Source organism: Rhinopithecus bieti, unplaced genomic scaffold (assembly GCF_001698545.2).
Source record: "Rhinopithecus bieti isolate Rb0 unplaced genomic scaffold, ASM169854v2 scaffold_12070, whole genome shotgun sequence".
NCBI lineage: Eukaryota > Metazoa > Chordata > Mammalia > Primates > Cercopithecidae > Rhinopithecus > Rhinopithecus bieti.
In genome coordinates, this window is record NW_016807449.1 from 2,495,004 (window position 1) to 2,507,891 (window position 12,888).

The window sequence follows — 12,888 nt, forward strand, 5'->3', positions numbered from 1 at the left end:
CAAAAAAAAAAAAAAAAAAGATTCACCAGTGAAGTCATCTTGTCCAGAAGTTTGCTTTGGAGCAAAGTTACTAATTACAGAAGCAATTTATTTAGTGGTCCCCAACCTTTTCGGCACCAGTGTGGGGGGTGGTTTCAGGATGAAACTCTTCCACCTCAGATCATCACACATTCCATTCTCATAAGGAGTGTGCAACCTAGATCCCTCACATGCACAGTTCACAATAGGGTTCTAGCTCCTATGAGAATCTAATGCCGCCATTGATCTCACAGGAGACAGAGTTCAGGCAGTAATGCCCACTTGCTCTCCCCTCGACTCCTGCTGTTTGGCTGGTTCCTAACAGGCCACAGACTGGTGGCCTGTTAACCAGGGATTGGGGACCCCTGATTTAAATGTTAAAGGACAATTCAGAGTTTCTATTTCTTCCTGTGTGAATTTTATTAAATATTTTCTGAAAATTTTCACTGAAAATTTTATTGGCATAAATTATGTTTTATTATATTTTAAATAAGTATATGATTTATAATGATGCCTCCTTTTAATTTCAACTTTTGTGCTTTAATTTTTTATTTCTTGGCAAGTGTTGCTAGAGATTTTTATCCATTTTATTTGTCTTTTAAAGTACCAACTTTTGATTTTGTTGATCTTCCCTCTTCTATTTCCTGATGTTACTATTTCCTGCCTCTCACCGTTTTGGCTTCATTTTGCTGGTTTTCAGTTTCTAGGGATGGAGTCTAAGCTTACTGATTTTCAGCCATTTTAAAATTTCTAATATTTGACTTTAGTTGCATCCCCTGTTTTCACATGAAGTATTTTCATTATTCTGTTCAAAACATTTTCCAATATCCATTTTGATAAATTCCTTAACCCATGGTTATTTCAAAATGTAGTCTTAAAAATTCAAACATAAGGATTTGAGGATTAATTTCTAGGTTTATTGCATGTGGTCAGAAGTAAACTCAGTATGACTTTGATCCTTTGAGATTTGTTGAGATTTATTTTGTGGAAAATATTGTCCACTTTTGTAATTGTTTAGTATGTTCTTGAAAAGAATGTGTATTCTGTAGTTGGATATGTTGTTAGACATATGAGTATATAGATACATGTATAAAGTCACGTTTGCTAATTTGAGTATTTTTTGATATAGGCATTTATTGCCATAAGCTTCCCTCGGTATTGCTTTTGCTGTATTTGTAGGTTTTATTTTACTATTTTTATTTATTCACTTATTTTTGAGATGGAGTCTGACTCTGTCACCCAGGCTGGAGTGCAGTGGCGCAATCTCAGCTCACTGCAACCTCTGCCTCCTGGATTCAAGTGATTCTCCTGCCTCAGCCCCCTGAATAGCTGGGACTACAGGCACCCATCACCACACCTGGCTAATGGGCAATTTTTTTTTTTTTTTTTTTTTTTGTTTTTTTTGATATGGAGTCTCGCTCTGTCGCCCGGTGAGTCGCAGTGGGCCAGATCTTCAGGCTCCCTGCAAGGCTGCCCGCCTCCCGGGTTTTACGCCATTCTCCTGCCTCAGCCTCCCAGGTAGGCTGGGAGGATACAGGGCGCCCGCCACCTCGCCGCTAGATTTTTGGTACTTTTTTTTACGTAGAGAACGGCGGGTTGTCACCATCGTCTAGCCAGGATGGGTCTCGATCTCGCTGATCTCGGTGATGCGCCGCCCGTCGTCGGCCTCCCAAAGTGCTGATTACAGGCTTGAGCTACCGCGCCCGGCCAATTTTTGTCTTTTTAATAGTAGCAGAGTTTCACCATATTGGTCAGGCTGGTCTCAAACTCCTCAAGTGACCCTCAGCCTCTGAAAGTGCTCGGATTACAGGCATGAGCCACCGTGCCCGGCCTCCACAGGTTTTAGTATGCTGTATTCCCATTTTCATTTGTGTCAATTTCCTTTTTGATTTCTTCATCGACCCCCATTGGTGGTTTAGGAGCATGTTGCTTAATTTCCAAATACTGTACAGTTTCCAATGTTCTGCCTATTATTCTAGATTTACTCTGTTGTCAAAAAAGATACTTGATGTGATTTAGTTTTTTTTTTTTTTAATTTGTTAAGACTCGTATTGTGGCCTAACATATAATCTATACTAGATAATGTTCCATGTGCTTTTGAGGAGAATGTGTATTCTATGGCTGTTGGATGGAAGGTTCCATAAGTGTCTTGTTAGGTCCGTTTGGTCTAGAGTGTACTTTAACTCTGATATTCTTTGTTGATTTTTGTCTGGATGATCTGCCACTGCTGAAAGTGGAGTGTTGAAATCCTCTAGTATCACTGTATTGCAGTCTATCTCTCCCTTTAGGTCTGTTTAAGATTTGCTTTATAAATTTAGATGTTCCAATATTGGGTGCATATATATTTATTATTGTTATATCCTCTTGTTGTATTGACCATTTTACCATTCTATGATGGCCTCTTTGTCTCTTTTTACAGTTTTAGGCTTAAGATCTATTTTATCTGATGTAACAACTTGTTCTTTTTTGCTTTCCATGTGCAGGAGATATCTTCCCATCCCTTCACTTTCAGTCTGTGTCCTTTCAGGTGAAGGGAGTCTTTTGCAGACAACATATACAGTTGACCCTTGAACATTGTGGGGTTAGGGGCACCAACCCCAGGTAGTTGAAAATCTGTGAATAACTTTTGACTCCCCTAAAACTTAACTACTAATAGCCTAATGTTGACCCAAAGCCTTACCAACAACATAAGTCGATTAACACATATTTTATATGTTGATTCTATTATATACTATATTCTTACAATAAAGTAACCTAGAGAAAAAATGTTACCAAGAAAATCATAAGGAAGAAAAAATATATTTAATGTTTGTCAAGTAGAAGTGATCATTACACAAAGGTCTTCATCCTTGTGATCTTCACATTGAGTAGTTGAGGGAAAGGAGGGGGAGGAACTGGTCTTCCTGTGAAGACCAGACTGGCAGAGGCGGAAGAAAATCTCCATGTCATTGGACTCATGGAGCTCAAACTCATTGTTCAAGGGTCAACTTTAGTTGGGCTATGTTTTTTAATTATTTCAGCCAGTCTGCCTTTTAATTGGATAATTTAATCCATTTACATTCATGGTAATTATGGATAGGTAAGGGCTTACTATTGCCATTTTGTTACTTTTTTCTAGTTGTTTTGTAGATCTTTTCTCTTAGTCTTCCTTTCTGATTAAGTGATTTTCTCAAAAAATCTAGAAAAATTAGAACAAATGAAACCCCAAATTAGTAAAGGAAAAAAATAATAAAGATCAGAGCAGAAATAAACTAGAGAATTAAATACAAAAGATCAACAAAACAAAGAGTTGGTTTCTGAAAAGATAAAATCAACAAACCTTTAGTTAGACTAAGTATGAAAGATGATTTAAATAGATCAAAGGCCGGGTGTAGTGGCTCATGCCTGTAATCTCAGCACTTTGGGAGACTGAGGTGGGTGGATCACCTGAGGTCAGGAGTTCAAGACGAGCCTGGCCAATAGGGTGAAACCCCATCTCTACTAATACAAATATTGGCCAGGCATGGTGGCGGGCACCTGTAATCCCAGCTACTCCAGAGGCTGAGGCAGGACAATCACTTGAACCGGGAGGCAGAGGTTGCAGTGAGCTGAGATCGCACCATTGCACTTCAGCCTGGGCAACAAGAGTAAGACTGTCTCAAAAGAAAAAAAAAAAAAAAGAAAAGATGATGACAAAGGAGACATCACAATTGGTATCACAAAAATACAAAGGATCATTAGAGACTAATGAACAACTATATGGAAAACTTAGAAGAAATGGATAAATTCCTGGACACACATAACCTGCCAATATTGAATTATGAAGAATTAGAAAACCTGAACAGACCAATAATGAGCAACAAGCTTGAATTAATAATAAAAAGTTTTCCATTAAAAAAAGCTCTGGATCTAATGGATTCACTTACAACTTCTACCAAACATTTAAATAACTGTAGCTGGGCATAGTGACATGTGCCTGTACTCTCAGCTACTTGGGAGGCTGAGGTGGAAGCATCAGTTGAGTCCAGGAGTTCAACTCCAGCCTGGGCAACACCGATCCCATTTTTTTTCTTTTTTTTTTGAGACGGAGTCTTGCTCTGTCACCCAGGCTAGAGTGCAGTGGCATGATCTTAGCTCATTGCAACCTCCACCTCACTGGTTCAAGTGATTCGTGATTCTCTTGCCTCAGCCTCCTGAGTAGCTGGGACTACAGGCACACACCACCACGCCTGGCTAATTTTTTGTATTTTAGTAGAGATGGGGTTTCACCATGTTGCCCAGGCTGGTCTCAAACTCCTGAGCTCAGACAATCCTCCCCCCTTGGCTTCCTAAAATGCTGAGATTACAGGTGTGAGCCACTGCGCCCGGCCAATGCCATTTCTTTAACACATCAAGAAAGTCATTTGCCATGATTAAGTGGGATTCATCCCAGGGCTGCAAGGATGGTTCCAACCTATGCAAATCAATAAATGTGACATATCACATTAATAGAATGAAGGACAAAAACTATGATTATCTCAAATTCAACATCCCTTCATGATGAAAACCCTAAACAAATTAGGTATAGGGAGGGGGGAGGGATTGCATTGGGGAGTTATACATGATATAAATGATGAATTGATGGGTGCTGACGAGTTGATGGGTGCAGCACACCAACATGGCACAAATATACATATGTAACAAACCTGCACGTTATGCACATGTACCCTAGAACTTAAAGTATAATAAAAAATAAAAAAAAAACAAATTAGGTATAGCAGGAACATAGTTGATTGCAATAAAGGCCATATATAACAAACCCACAGTTAGCATCATACTCAATGGGGAAAAGTTGAAAGCTCTGCCTCTAAAATATGGAAAAATACAAGGTTGTACCACTTCTATTCAACATAGTACTGAGAGTCCTGGCCAGGGAAAGAAAGGGCATCTGGGCATGGGGGCGCATGCCTGTAATCCCAGCTACTCGGGAGGCTGAGGCAAGAGAATCACTGGAACCCAGGAGGCAGAGGTTGCGATGAGCCAAGATTGCACCATTGCACTCCAGCCTGGGCAACAAGAGCGAAACTCCATCGCAAGGAAAAAAAAGTATCTGACTGAAAAGGAGGAAGTCAAATTGTCCTTGTTTGCAGAAGACATGATCTTATATATAGAAAACCCTACAGCCTCCCCCAAAACCTGTTAGGTTAAACAAGTTCAGTGAAGTTATGGGACACAAAATTAACATACAAAAATCACTAGTGTTTCTATACATCAACACCAAACTATCTGAAAAACAAGAAAGCACTCCTGTTTTCAATAATACCAAAAATAAAATAGGAACAAATTTAACCAAGGAGGTGAAAGAGCTCTACAATGAAAACTAGGAAAAACTGGTGGAAGAAATTGAAGAGATTACTAATAAATGGAAAGACATCCAATGCTCATGGATTGGGAGAATATTGCTAAAGTGTCCATACTACTCAAAGTAATGTACAGATTCAATGCAATTCCTACAAAAATACCAATGACATTTTTCACCAAAAAAAAAAACCCTAAAATTTGTATGGAATCACAAAAGACCGTGAAGAGCCAAAGCAATTTTTTTTTGAGATGGAGTCTCACTCTGTTGCCCAGGAGGCTGAAGTGCAGTGGCATGACCTCAGCTCACTGTGACCTCCTCCTCCGGGATTCAAGTGATTCTCTTGCCTCAGCCTCCTGAGTAGCTGGGGCTAAAGGTGTGTGCCATCACGCCCATCTAATTTTTTTGTATTTTTATTGGAGATGGGGTTTCACCGTGTTGGCCAGGCTGGTCTCCAACTCCTGACCTCAGGTGATCTGCCTGCCTCAGCCTCCCAAAGTGCTGAGCCACTGCACCTGGCTGATGTTGAGCACTTATTTATATACTTGTTGGCCATTTGTATGTCTTCTTTGGAGAAACATCTACTCAGGTCCTTTGTCTACTTTTTAATTAGGTTGTTTGGTTTGTTTGCTGTTGAGTTGTGTGAGTTCCATACATATTTCGGATGTAGCTTGCAACTATTTTGATTCCATAGATTGCCTTTTCTTTTTCTTTTTCCTGCTGTGCAGGTTTGGCAGATGCTAGGGCTTCTGGGGAATGGGGAGATGTTGGGCAAAGGGTACAAACTTGGAGTTATACAATTATTAAGTTCTGGGGATCTAATATATACATGGTGGCTACAGTTAATAATACTGTATTATTTACCCGAATTTGATGAGAACAGATTTTTTTTTTTTTCAGAAAGAGTCTCGCACCTGAGACGTGTCCTTTAAATTCTGCTCTTGGTGACCCCAAGATTTCCTCAGGATATACTAGGCCTGAAAGCAGACAGCCATAGAGTCCTTTGAGGAATTATCTGACAGAGAAAGAGTCTTCCAAGAAATTCCAGACCCCCAACTCCCCATCCTGAAGGCTCAAGAGCAAGGAGATCCGGGCCACCAAGACCCCAAACCACTTCATTCAACAAACTCTGAGAGCATCTTGATCCAGATTGCCTTCTCTGTTGGGTTGGGCAGTGTGTGGCGTTTTCCTTACCTGTGTCAACAGAATGGAGAAGGTAAGGCCAGGGGCCGGGGTCCTCAGCTTAAGGAAGGAGTTTCTAGGCTGGGAGCCTCGAGTCCTGGGCCCTGAAGGAGGAGAAAACTGGGGTTGGACACATGGGCTCCTAGGGGAAAATGGGGACAGGGCCAGGACTCCTGGCTGCCTGAGCACAGCCCCTGGCAGCTTCATCCTGATGTACTTCTTCATGCTCCTCTTATTCGGGATCCCACTCTTGTACATGGAGATGATCAGGGGGCAGTGGCTGCATGTGGACAACATCCGGGTCTGGAAGCAGCTTGTCCCCTGGCTGTGCAGCGTGAGCTATGCTGGCATTCTGGTAAATGAGGGATCCAGCTCCACGCCATCCCAGATCTCCCTCCGTGGTCCCCGCCCACCGTGTCCACCCCCAGATGTGCGCCTTGGTGAGCTTGTACAACAGCAGCACCATCTCCTGGAATTTCTTCTCCCTGAGCAACTCCTTGGCTCACTCCCTGCCCCGGGACCACTGCCCACTGAAGAACATCAGTGTCACCGGTGAGGAGAGAGGGGCCAGCAGGGCCACCAAGGGGAGGAAGTGAACAGAAGCAGGCACTGAACAAGGTGGTACCCGAGTCCCCCCAGACTTCTCTTGCCTTCAGACTGTGCCCACCAGTACTTCTTGTACCATGCCACCCTCCATGCCTCGGACCACAGTGAAGAAGTGGGTGAAGCCCTCGTCCTGAACCGCAGCCTGGGTCGTCTTCTCAGTTGTGATCACAGGGATTCGGTTTTCAACGCCGGTAAGCTCCCCTGACCGCCAGCGCCACTCCCATGTCACCTTTGCAAATCCGAAGACTTCCACACACTCCACCCTGACACAACCCAACTCCTTCCTGGTGACTGCTCTTCTGCAATCCCTGTGACTCACCCACCCCGAGGACAAGCCCAGATATGCCCCAGCCTCCCAAGTAGCTGCGATTACAGGCACCTGCCACCACACCCGGCTAATTTTTGTATTTTTAGTAGTTTTGCCATGTTGGCCAGGCTAGTCTTGAACTCTTGACCTCAGGCTGAGGCAGGAAAATCCCTTGAATGCAGGGAGGTGGAGGTTGCAGTGAGCTGAGATCGCGCCACTGCACTCTAGCCTGCACGATGGAACGAGACTCAGATGTGGTCACCCAGCATCTCCATGCAGGGGTCCGAGGAAGATTCTGTACTCTCAGGCAAGCGCTGTCAGCCCGGTCTCTACAGAGAACTGCCGCTCCAGTGACAGCTCAAAGAAATTCCTCACTATCAACCAGATCCCCACATCAGGGCATGCAGAGGCCTGTGGGCAACCTTTCAGCTCAGACCAGTCTCCCCAGCTGAGACCGGCAACCTCCACCTCCCTGCGTTTTGACAGCATGTTAACCCCTAAGGGAGCTGACTGGCATTTGGAGCTTTTGTTGTTTTTTTGAGACTGAGTTTTGCTCTGGTTGCCCAAGCTGGAGTGCAATGGCGCTATCTCAACTCACTGCAACCTCTGCCTCCCAGGCTCAAGTGATTCTCCTGCCTCAGCCTCCTGAGTAGCTGGGAGTACAGGCACCTGCCACCACGCCCGGCTAATTTTTGTATTTTTAGTAGAGATGGGGTTTCACCGTGTTGGCCAGGATGGTGTCGATCTCTTGACTTTGTGATCACCTGTCTCAGCCTCCCAAAGTGCTGGGATTACAGGCATGAGTCACCACGTCCGGCTTTTTTCTTTTTTTTTTTTTAAGATGGAGTCTTGCTCAGGGTGGAGTGCAATGGCATGATCTCAGCTCACTGCAACCTCTGCCTCCCAGGTTCAAGCGATTCTCCTGCCTCAGCCTCCTGAGTAGCTGCGACTACAGATGCCCATGACCACACCCAACTAACTTTTAAATTTTTTAGTAGGGATGGGGTTTCACCATGTGGGCCAGGCTGGTCTTGAACTCCTGACCTCAGGTGATCTGCCCACCCTGCAAAGTGCCTGGATTATAGGTGTGAGCCGCTTCACCCAGCCTGGGAGTATTTTCTTTCAAACCATCTCCTTGGCATCTGGATCATACTCCCTTTACATTGAAAATGTATTTCAGGCCGGGTACAGTGGCTCACGCCTGTAATCCCAGTACACTGGGAGACGGAGGCGGGAGGATCACTTGAGCCCAGGAGATCGAGACCATCCTGGCCAATATGGTGAAACCCCATCTCTACTAAAAATACAAAAATTAGCCATGTGTGGTGGTGAACGCCTGTAGTCCCAGCTACTCGAGAGGCTGAGGCAGGAGAACCGCTTGAACCCCAGAGGCGGAGCTTACAGTGAGCTGAGATTGTGCCACTGCACACCAGCCTGGGCGACAGAGTAAGGCCCCGTCTTAAACACACTGAAATACATTTTTTTTTTTTTTTTTTTNCGCCACGTCGCCCGGCTAGTTTTTTTTTTTGTAGTTTTTGGTAGAGACGGGGTTTCACCGTGTTAGCCAGGATGGTCTCGATCTCCTGACCTCATGATCCGCCCGTCTCAGCCTCCCAAAGTGCTGGGATTACAGGCTTGAGCCACCACGCCCGGCCATTTTCTTTTTTATTAGATCATTTTGGTAAACTCTACCTGTGCCTCCTGGTCCCTGCATTCATGCAGGTGGTCACCTTTCACGTCATCCATCTCCATCCTGGAAGACTCAGCTCACCACCTCTTCACAGCCTCCAAAAATAAACCACTCCTACAAAAGTAGACTTTCCTACAGGTTTGATAGGGATATGCAGAGAGGGGCCCACTCCTAATCACTTCTCAGTCACCCACAGCTTTCTCACCTTGTCCTCCCTGGACCTGTGGCATCAACTACCTCCGGGGCAAATCATTAAAATTCCTCTTAGTTCTGTTATTCTCTCTCAAAGTCTCTTCTCAGTTTCTTTTCCTCTCCTTTCACTTATAAAGTTCTTCCACACAGTCTTTAGCCTCGCTGGCTCCTGTCCCTAAACTCACACATAAGCCGTAAAACCAAGGCCTGGGAATTAAGTGTCCAGCTACCCACCCTTTCAAAGCCATCTTTACTTGCAGTCTCACCCCGACTCCTGGGAAGCTTATTGTCTGCTGCAAACTATCGTCTCCTTAGAATCGTCCTCCCGTAATTCCATCGTGGCACCTCTGGGCCACCTTGACATGGCTCATATTTCTACTCCTGACCAGGAGGCCCCTGCTGATGCTAACCTCTGTCTTCCTCTCCTCCCCTCCGTCATCCTCCTCTGCCTCTTCATCCGAGGTCCTTTCCTGGAAGGTGCGGTCACCAGCCTCAGACGTATGATCACCACAGAGGTGAGGCCCCGGACTCCAAACCTTCTCCCTCCCTCGACTCTCAAGACCTCCGAGTATCCTTCCCCCACATCTCCTTTCCTTCTGCCCCCAGCCTCCCCTTTATCCCTTTGCTCTCTACCTTAGCTGACCCCTTAGCCTACTTATTTACTGGTAGTCCTACCCTTGCAAGCCCACTCCTAAACACTTCTCAGTTACCCACAGCTCCCTGCCTTGCCCTCCCTGAACCGGTGGCATCAAGCAGGGAGCATGTACTCTATTCCCTGAGCCTGGGCGTGGGTACCATCATCGCCTTCACTTCCTACAAGGCTGGAGGTGATGATTATGTCAAGGTGGCCATTGCAGCCCTGGTCAACCTGATAACCTCGATGCGGACCACATCCATCATCTTTCTAGTGCAGGGATTCTGGACCACCACCAGTGGCCACACCTGGGTTGAGAAGTGAGTAGAGCCTCACAGGTACAAGGAAAGGCCCCTCCCTTTACCTTAGCAATCCGCCAGCTTCACAACCCTTCAGACTCAAGACCTTTCCATTCATAACAACATCCTTTCTTCTCACAGAAAGCCATTAAAAAAAAGGAATACGGCCAGACGCAGTGGCTCACGCCTCCAACCCAGCACTTTGGGAGGCCAAGGTGGGCGGATCACCTTAGGTCAGGAGTTTGAACCCAGCCTGGGTAACATGGTGAAACCCCATCCCCATTAAAAAATACAAAAATTAGCCAGGCATGGTGGTGCACACCTGTGGTCCCAGCTACTCTAGAGGCTGAGGCAGGAGAATCGCTTGAACCCGGGAGGCAGAGGTGGAGACTGCAGTGAGCCGAGATCATGCCACTGTACTCCAGCCCGCATGGTAGAGCGAGAGTCCGACTCAAAGGAATGCTCTAATATAATATCCACCACTTTATAGATAAGAAACTAGTCTCAGAGATGCAACTGTTCTAAGCTTTCCATAAATCACAAATGGAGGGAGGAAGATTCTCAGATCAGTTCTAGAACTCACAAAAGGCTGCTGCAGCTCTTGGGGCCACAGTCAGTGGTTATAGACCCAGGCTGTATATTGGAATCATTTGGGGAAGATTAGAAAACACTCCTGTCTGAGCTCCTTCTCCAGAGATTCTGACTTACTTGGTCTTGGGTACGTCCAGGCATTGGGATTCATAAATGCTTCCCAGAATTTTTCTTCTAGTCAGAATGTTGAAGCATACAAACATCCCTGCTTTGACAGTGGTAGCAGCTTTTAAATGAATAAAATAAAACCACACTTTCTTATAAAGTTACTGAAGAGCAGTGGGCACAACGTTTTTTGTTTTTTGTTTTTTGTTTTTTTTTGAGACGGAGTCTTGCTCCTCGCCCAAGCTGGAGTGCAGAGGCGCGATCTCGGCTCACTGCAAGCTCTGCCTCCCCGGTTCACTCCATTCTCCTGCCTCAGCCTCCCAAGTAGCTAGGACTACAGGCGCCTGCCACCACACCCGGCTAATTTTTTTGTATTTTTTAGTAGAGACGGGGTTTCACTGTTAGCCAGGATGGTCTCGATCTCCTGACCTCGCAATCCGCCCGCTTTGGCCTCCCAAAATGCTGGGGTTACAGGCATGAGCCACAGTGCCTGGCCATGAATGTTTTTATATCTGTGGGTAAGTGCTTAATCTGGGTAATATGAGTGGAAGAGTTTTCATAGGTGGACAGACTGTTTGCACAGCTAAGCAGAAACCATCCAAGCATTTAATAACAGCATGGGCTGCCAATAGGTAGTATAGTCTTGAAGAATCCCCAGCACAGAAGTCAATTGCTTGATCCAACAGTTATCCTCACATTATTCCCAGGAATTCTGCTGAGGAAGTGTGTATAAGTCTTATGATGCTCAGATTCCTGGGCCCCACTGGAGTTGAATACAAACAAAAACATCTAAAGCCACAACCCAACTCACTCAAACTCAATGACAACATCCAAGGAACTAGTCTGATGGCAGGTGCAGAAAGTTGGGGCATCGAAGGTGAAGTGAGCTCTTAATTGCATGTGAAGGTGGAGAAAAATTTAAGACTGTTACCCAGCCCCAGCTCAACTCAACTCTTAGAAGAATCTAAATAGCCCTCATCCTAGCTGACTTTTGGGATAAGAGGCATGAACTCATTGAAACTAAATAACATGCCTTTTTTCTACATATAATATCCAGCATAAAATTTAAACCAAGAAAATGTAACCCATGACCAAGAGAAAAATGACCCACAGATCAGACATTAAGATCATCCAGACATCAGAATTAGCAGACAGCTTTAAAACAACTTACAAATATGTTAGAGGGTTTAATAGAAAACAATGGTATAGGCTGGGCGCGGTGGCTCAAGCCTGTAATCCCAGCACTTCGGGAGGCCAAGACGGGCGGATCATGAGGTCAGGAGATCGAGACCATCCTGGCTAACATGGTGAAACCCTGTCTCTACTAAAATACAAAAAACTAGCCAGGCGAGGGGCGGGCGCCTGTAGTCCCAGCTACTGGGGAGGCTGAGGCAGGAGAATGGCGTAAACCCGGGAGACGGAGCTTGCAGTGAGCTGAGATCTGGCCACTGCACTCCAGCCTGGGTGACAGAGTGAGACTCCGTCTCAAAAAAAAAAAAGAAAAAGAAAACAATGGTATATTAGGAGACACTAAAACTCTAAAGAGCCCCAGGGGAATTCTAAAAAAGATGAAAGTTTCACTGGATGGGTTTAATATGGACTGGAACCAGTGGAAGAGAGGATCAGTTAGCTTGAAGATAGCTACATAGAAATTACAGAAAGTAAAGCAGAAAGAAGAATTATTGAGAAAAGCTAAACATATCAGTGACCTGTGAGACTAATATATGTATAATTGGAGTTTCAGAGGGAGAGGGGAGAGAATCGGGGCAACCATTATCAACCTAAATAATGTAGGACTCAACCATATGCTGTTTGCAAGAGATGCCCTTTATAAAGACACAGGTTTAAAGTAAGAGTGGGGCCAGGCTCGGTGGCTCATGCCTGTAATCCCAGCACTTTGGGGGCTAAGGCAGATGGAGCACTTGAGGTCAGGAGTTTGAGACCAGC